Source organism: Mustela nivalis, assembly GCF_964662115.1.
Source record: "Mustela nivalis genome assembly, chromosome: 12".
Classification (NCBI taxonomy): Eukaryota; Metazoa; Chordata; class Mammalia; order Carnivora; family Mustelidae; genus Mustela; species Mustela nivalis.
Window position 1 is genome coordinate 60,627,133 of NC_139031.1, and position 7,956 is coordinate 60,635,088.

The following is a 7,956-nucleotide window of genomic DNA, read 5'->3' on the forward strand; positions in this document are numbered from 1 at the left end:
CCCATTTTTTGCTATATTGATCATACTTTTTGTTTTATTTCTATTTTCAGTTAGTAGATTACTTATGTTTTTACAAAGGTATATATCTTTGGCTTTCTACTGATGTCCACTTTGCTCTAGAACCATTTATTAAAAGGCTAGTTTCCCTCCATTAGATTGCTTTTTACCTTTGTCAAAAATCAAGCAGGCATATTTGTGTGGGTCTACTTTCAATTCTCTATTCTGCTCATCGATCCATGTGTCTAAGCTTCTGCCAATAATATACAGTTTTGATACTATAGAAGCTGGGTAGACTGATTCCTCCTAATTTATTATTTTTCAAGTTGTCTAGCTATTCTAATTCCTTTGACTTAACCATTTAAAAAATAGAATAACCTTGTGCATATCAACAAGAAGTTATATACGGGATTATGAAAGGAATTGATTAAACCTCTATTATCAATCTGTGGAGAATTCACATTTTTATTATGTTGATTCTTCCAATCCATGAACATGGTATGTCTCTTCAGTTATTTAAATAATCTGTGTGTGTGTGTGTGTGTGTTTAATCAGCATTCTGTGGTTTTTCAGTATTCAAGTCTTGTTCACATTTTGGTAGATTTGATAATTTTGCACCTAAGTATTTCTCTCTGGGTTTTTTAAATAAATATAAAAATTTTTAAAGATTTATTTATTTATTTTAGAAGGGGGAAACACAGAGGGAGAAGGAAAGAGTCTCAAGCAGACTCCATGCTGTGTGCAGAGCCTGACTTGGCGCTCCATTTCATGACCCTAAGATCACGACTTGAGCCAAAACCAAGAGTCAGATGTTAACCAACTATACCACCCAGGTACCCCATAAATGGTATTTTGTTTTTAAGTTTGATTTCCATATGACCATTGCTAGCATATAGAAATACAATTGATTTTTCTATGCCTATCTTGCATCTTATGACTCTGAACTCACTTATTAGTTCTAGGAGTTTTTATGTAGATTCTGTGGGATTTCTTTGTAGACAATTATGTCATCTGAAAACAGGAATAGTTTGGGGATTTTGTTTTGTTTTTATTTAATTTTATTTTTTCAGTGTTCCAAGATTCATTGTTTATGCACCAGACCCAGTGCTCCATGCAATATGTGCCCTCCTTAAAGGAATAATTTTGTTTTTACATTCTAATTCATATGCTTTTTAGTTCCTTTTCTTTCTTATTGATTTAGCTATAATTTCTAGCACTATGTTGAATAAAATTGGTGAGAGTAGATATTGCTTTATCTTCTTCCCAATCTTAGGGAAATGCATTCAGTCTTTCACAATTAAGTAAAATATTTGTTGTAGGATTTTTGTAGATGATCTTTATCAAATTTAGGAAGTTGCATTTTTTTTTTTGCTTTGATCACGTCTTTATTCAAAATTAGCTATCCAAAATTATTTGACCTTTATGAATAAATGTCAAGTTTTTAGGCAGCAGGCTTCTCAGCAGTGGGTTTCTTTTCTGCAGGCTTCTTGTCAGCTGCTGGTTTCCTAATAGCTGCAGCCTTTTTCCCCACTATAGGTTTCTTCTGCTTCTTCACACCAGCAGCCTTCTTTCCTTTCTTCCCTGGAAGGAAAGGCTTCTTGCCTGGAACCCCCTTCTCACCTGATTTGGCTTCCAAAGCTGCTACCACTTTATCCATCCAAAGTTTGTGATTCTTGGCCTGATGAAGAATGGTATTCTGGCACATGGTCTTCACATATGGGTTTATCTTCAACATGATTCTCAGGTTCTTCTGTGGATTCTTCTTCAGGACCCAACAATGAATCTTCTTGTGTGGTGCTCAGAGGGATTTTTGGATCTCTGGATTTTTCAAGATTCTGCTAAGGTCTGTATTAAGCATCTTATGCATGGGAAGGTTGTGGTTACTCTCGAGGGAGGCAGCCTCATGCCAAGTGCCATACAGATTGTCTAACTTGTAAAAAGCACTTTCAGTCCAAATGCAGAAACATCCCACATGCCCACCAGGAGCAAGTTTCAAAATGTTCAGTTTGCTTACATAAAGTAAAGTAATTCCAAGTTGTTTCTGAAGGCCTTGATGATACCATTGTCTTCATTGTAGATGACGCAGGGTCCCCTGCACTGGATATGATGACAGTTTCTCATTTTGCCCTTGCCAGCTCTCATTTGCTGAAAGGCATAGACCTTTTTGGTATCATCCCAGGCTTTAAGTTTCTTAAGTAGCAAAACAGCCTCCTTGGTCTTCTTGTAGCCTTCAACTTTATCTTCAATCACCAAAGGAAGTTCAGGAACTTCCTCAATACAATGACCTTTAGACATAACTAGCACTGGGAAGACCGAGGCAGCCAGGGCAGAGCAGATGGCATATCACTTCTGTATTATGTTCACTCTGCGATGCCAATGGTGCCAGGTTTTGGTGGGGGCAAACATGTGCCCCCACGATGCATATTTCCAAAAGCACCCTGGCCAGAACGGTGAGTCCCACCACCTCGAACTCTGGGAATAGACCTACAGCTCTGCCAGTATCCCAAGACTTAGCACTGGTTTGATGAGTTGCTAATTCACTGACAGCATATGCCTGTCTGTTGTTTTTGTGCAAGTTGGTGTGAACAAAGTTCACTATATCAGGTCGAATGGGAGCCTTGAACACAGCAGGCAAAGTAACATTTTTGCTAGATGATTCTCCCTTTTTGGAGTACATAGATATCAATGGGCCAGCATACACCATTGTGGGGAGAGGAGAGGGCCAGGAAATCGTATTCTGTTCCTATTTATACTAAAAGTCTTTGTGGTAAGTATGTATTGAATTATGTGAAATGCTTTTTGACATAATGGATACTGAATTATGACAAATTATTTTTCAGCATTGCTTGTTATAAGCATATAATATTTTTCTCTACCCTGTAAATATGGTGCATTGCATTGGTTGATTATCAAATAGTCTTGCATTGTTGGAATAAACCCCACTTACTCATGATGCATAATTCTTTTTATATTTAACTGAATACTATTTGCTAATATTTTGTTATGGATTTGCATCTAAATTCATGAAGGATATTAGTCTGTAGTTTTTTTTTTTTTGTAATGTCTTTGACTAATTTTTTTTTGTATCAGAGTAACACTAGTGTCATAAAACAAATTGGGATATACTTCCTCCTAGTCTCATTTCTAGAAGAGATTGTATACAACTGATATGAATTCCTCCTTAAATGTTTGGTATAATCCTCCAGGAAAACTAGCTAAGCCTGGAGATTTCTGTTTGGGGAGTTTTAAAATAATGAATTCAATTTCTTTAATAGTTACGGAGCTATTCATATTATCTGTTCTATATTGGATGAATTATGGTAATATATTTTTTTGAGGAAAAATATATTTGGTCCATTCATCTAAATTATCAAATTTATGTTTATAAAGCTGTTCACTGTGATCTCTGCTGACATCATGGAAAATGTGAGTTGTTTTCTTACCACTGGACAGTGGTGAAAGTCTTGACCCCCTTCTAGATGTCCTCTGACCCCAATCCAGGAGGAGGGACAAAAGCACCTCATTACTGCTGGGTTGGGTTGGAAGTCCAAGATTTCTACATGGTATCCACTGACACTGCAGAGTGCATGAAGCCTCCTTATTGCCCCACAGGTATGGAAGGTTTGGCTCCTTACTCAGCCTTCTCTGACACCACCCTGACCAAATTGTCACATTCTGTCAGGGGTAGAAGTCTAGGTTCCCCACTTTAACTTTTGTTGGCATGGGTGACAGTAAGGTCATAAAATTTCTGAGGTGTTTGACTATAGCAGAGTGGTTATTGTCTAAAAGTTTTCAGTCTTTCTAGGCTGCCCCTTTTCCAGTCCTTTGGCTAGAAGGCAGAGGCTTTGGTGAGATTTTCAAACCTGTACTCAGTGGTTTTTCTAGGCTGCTGGCTTCTTTAGTTCTAAATCTGGGATGTATGAGCCAAAGATGAAAATCCAGGGAATTTAGCATCGTGTCATTCCTTGGGTCCCAAGAACCCCAGTTAATCTAATTTCTTCTCTCCACCTTTCAAACTCTTTTCATGTTTGTTTTATATGTAATGTGTAGTGATTTTGTTTGTAGTTAGAGGCAAGAATAAAGAAAAGCATGTTTACTTCATCCTCTCAAGAGAAGTCCAGAGTTTCTTTAAAAACAAATTTTAAAAATCTGGGCTAGGGGCAACTGGGTGGCTCAGTGGGTTAAGCCTCTGCCTTTGGCTCAGGTCATGATCTCAGGGTCCTAGGATTGAGCCCTGCATTGGGCTAACCGCTCAGCAGGGAGACTGCTTCCCCCCTCTCTCTCTGCCTGCCTCTCTGCCTGCTTCTCTGCCTACTTGCGATCCTGCTCTCTGTCAAATAAATAAATAAAATATGTTTTAAAAAATCTTGACTAGTTTAAGTGTATCTGAGTAATATTTTTTTTCCTCAGGAGTAATATGTGGAGCATATTTTCTAAATCTCATAATTGGTACATTAATATATATTAAATAAAAAGTCTCTCTTTATATATGATACCATGACTAAAAAGGAAATTTCTGGTTAGATCTCAAATTATTTTTACTTACTTCAAAATTCTACAGACACTGCTCCACTGACATCTAATGGTCATGAATATGCTAGATGAATAGCAGCCAGTTCTCACCACTTTTTCTTCTTGTGCAGAAAATTCTTTATTTACTATGAAAATTCAAAAATTTCACCAGAATATATTTAGGTATTGTTTTTATTTTGCCCAGTTTTTATGTGCTGCCACAGGATATTCTTCATCTCAAGAAAGTTTTACACCATTATTTCCTGATGCTTGCTCTGCTCACTTATTTTTCTCTTCTCCTGGAAGACCAATTTTCTGTAGGATGAACTTCTGTTTGTTACCATTTGCACCTGTCCTCTTCTTTCTTGTTAATTTCTTCTTTTTCTTATCTTCTGAATTCTGGGAAATTGTTGAAAGAAGTCTTTCAAGTTACTGTTACTTCTCTTAAGAAATGATTCTTATCTGTCCTAGTTAACTGTACTCTAACATATACTTTAATTTCCTCATTACATTTTAAATTTCTTTCCAATTTAAACTTTCTTGTCAGTTCCCTTTATACTTACAACAGTGTAGAAACCCATTTTCCATTTTTTTTAATGTCCTGTTTTTTCTCTCATTTTAGAGATTCTGTGTCTTCTGGAAGTTAATTGGGTGCATAATTAGGATGTGATTTTGTTCCCTCATGTAAATCTCCTCTAGTTGAATAAGTAATATGTGAGCAGAAAAACAACCAAACATGACAAAAATATAGGTAATTAAAAGCAAACCTCTCATCCTGAATATTCACCCCTTTCCTAAAATAAAAAATTGTCAATTATTTCTCATTTCCTTCCATAAATGTTTTATGTATACACGAACATGGAAATGTATAGTTATGTTTTCTGGTGTTAATACAAATGGGATCATTTTATGTAATCCTTGCTTTATTCACTTAATATATCTTGAAGATCATTTCATGTTAGCATATAATGTTCTACTTCATTCCACTAACATAGAATAACACTGTTCTCAAAGTAGTACACAAATAGCATTTGTAGAAACATTTTTTAACGTGTTTATAAACACTCCATATGCATCATAGAATGGCTATGTGATAGCCACTGTTACTTTGAGAACAGTGTTACTGTTCTCAAAGTAGTGAACCAGTATCACTGAATGAATCCACCATAATTCATTTATCCTCTACTCCATGATAGACATTTAAGTTGTCACAAGTATTCAACCATAACAAATGTTCTTTAAAAAGCATAGTCTTCCTTTGATTCTTGAGTTTTGGGGGGGAATTATAAATATTTATTGTTTTTGTTTTCTTTTTTTCCTTCTATTTCTTTTTTTACTGTTTGCATATCCTTGAATAATAAGAGATATTTAAACTTGGTGTTTATCCAGCAACAAGGTGACTTAATTCTCCTTTCCTCTTGCCCTATCCAGTTTTTTTTTTTTTTTTTACTATATCCTCCTTCCAAACATAAAATTGAGATGCTGATTTATTTTATAGTTCCATTCAAAAATATTTGAGGTACAATGAAGTCATGTGAATGGGTCCTAATCCAATCTGACTGGTGTTCTTAGAAGAAGAGATGAGATTTGGACACAGACATACAGAGGAAGGACCATGTGAGGACACAGGGAGAAGGCAGCCACCTACAAGTCAAGAAGAGAGGCCTCAGAAGAAACCAGCTCTGGGGACAACTTGATCTTGGACTTCTAGCCTCCTGAACTGTGAGAAATAAATTTCTGTTGTTTAAGTGGGGGCGGGGTGGGGGAAAGAATGTTTGAAGGTAAACAGCAAAATGCTAACATTAATCAGTGGGAGGTTGAATTAAAGGATATTTTCACTTTTATCTTTATGTCTTTTTGCATTGTTTTAATCCTTTACATTGAAAAGACATTAACGTTATAAGAAGAAAAAAATAATTCAATGAAAATGTAAAATACAGCATCCTCCCGAGTTCAACAATCCAAAATATGGAAGTAGGGGCCACTGACAGTGAAAACCATTCCTGATTAAGAATTTTATCTCTATGCCATTTTTCAAAGTGTGTGGAAACCATTATGCTGGTGGCAAGCTTTCTGTTGCTCTTGGTCTTTATAACAAGAATAATGGATGCTCTTAAATGCCCACCCCAAAATGTCTCCCCTTCTTTACTGCTAATAAACCCTTAATTTCATTTAGGTGGATAACAAAGCATAAAGGATTAAACAGATGAAAATTTAATGAAAGGACTGTTTAAAGTGGTTTGGGAAGCATTCAAGGATCAGTAGCAGCAGAAAGCTAAAACCCACTTTAGTCCTATAGAAAAAGAGGGACAAGAGGTTATTAAATCCCAGAAAGAGCGATAGCTTCAGGAGAAAGCTTCCCAGGTTGTATCTGTGGCTTTGGGTATCAAGAGAATGGTGATACCAAAACCCAAAGACAGCTGGAGCCACAGAAGCAGCCCTACCCAATAGGAATTGTACCCAGTGGCAGTGCAGGAAAGAATGAAGCATGGGGAAATAAATACCCCACCAAAATAAATACCCCCCCCCCAAAAAAAAACATTCTAGTCTCCTGCCTTAAGATTTCCTGCCATGTCTCCTGGTACCAAAACTCAATGAGAAACCAAACTGTCAAGTGAGCTCAGGAGATCTAACCACAGAAATAAGCCCCCTGAGGTATGGAACAGGTTAAGAAGGGCAGTGAGACATAGGTCTTTTTTTTTTTTTTTTAAGATTTTATTTATTTATTTGACAGACAGAGATCACAAGTAGGCAGAGAGGCAGGCAGAGAGAGAGAGAGGAGGAAGCAGGCCTCCCGCTGAGCAGAGAGCCCGATGCGGGACTCGATCCCAGGACCCTGAGATCATGACCTGAGCCGAAGGCAGAGGCTTAACCCACTGAGCCACCCAGGCGCCCCGAGACATAGGTCTTTTATGTCCTGCCTCACATGCCCTTGGCCCACCATTTTGTTCTGGCCATTCCTATATCAACCTCCTGCAGCAATGGCTCCTGGACTCAGCAGTCTCTTGTTCCTCAGGAATCTCTGGCCTTCCTTGGGTGAGACACCTACGTGAGACTAGCCTGTGTATCCATGTGGCAGCGTGCTCAAACTGTACATGCAAGGAAGTGAGTGGCTGCTGGGGCAATCCTTGGCCAATCAGGTTTGGAAGCCAGGATGAAGATATATATCCCTTCCATGGCTTGACAAACCATTCTGAGAATGAAACAACACAGTTCTGCAGAGTTCTTAGCTAGACAGAGCCCCAGTTGTCCATAACACTAACTAACACTCAACTTTAGTAATGCCACTCTTGGATTAACTTTACTTCCTTCTCTGTGTTATTACTCCCAGTCCCCTGACTTCTGTTCCCTAACATCATTTCCCAAAATAGCTACCTTGATGTAGCACTTGTTATCAAGTGCTACTTCTGGGAGAGCTCAAGATAAAACAGATAGAGAATGGAAAAT

At 37.5% G+C, this 7,956-nt stretch overlaps 1 pseudogene across 1 annotated transcript; it reads right to left on the reverse strand.

Annotated features, from left to right (window-relative positions):
• Positions 1 to 1,438: 1,438 nt before the first annotated feature.
• LOC309845420 (large ribosomal subunit protein uL4 pseudogene) lies at positions 1,439 to 2,716 on the reverse strand (annotated as a pseudogene). Its single transcript has one exon. The product of its transcript is annotated as a large ribosomal subunit protein uL4 pseudogene (transcript).
• Between the last annotated feature and the right edge of the window lie 5,240 nt (positions 2,717 to 7,956).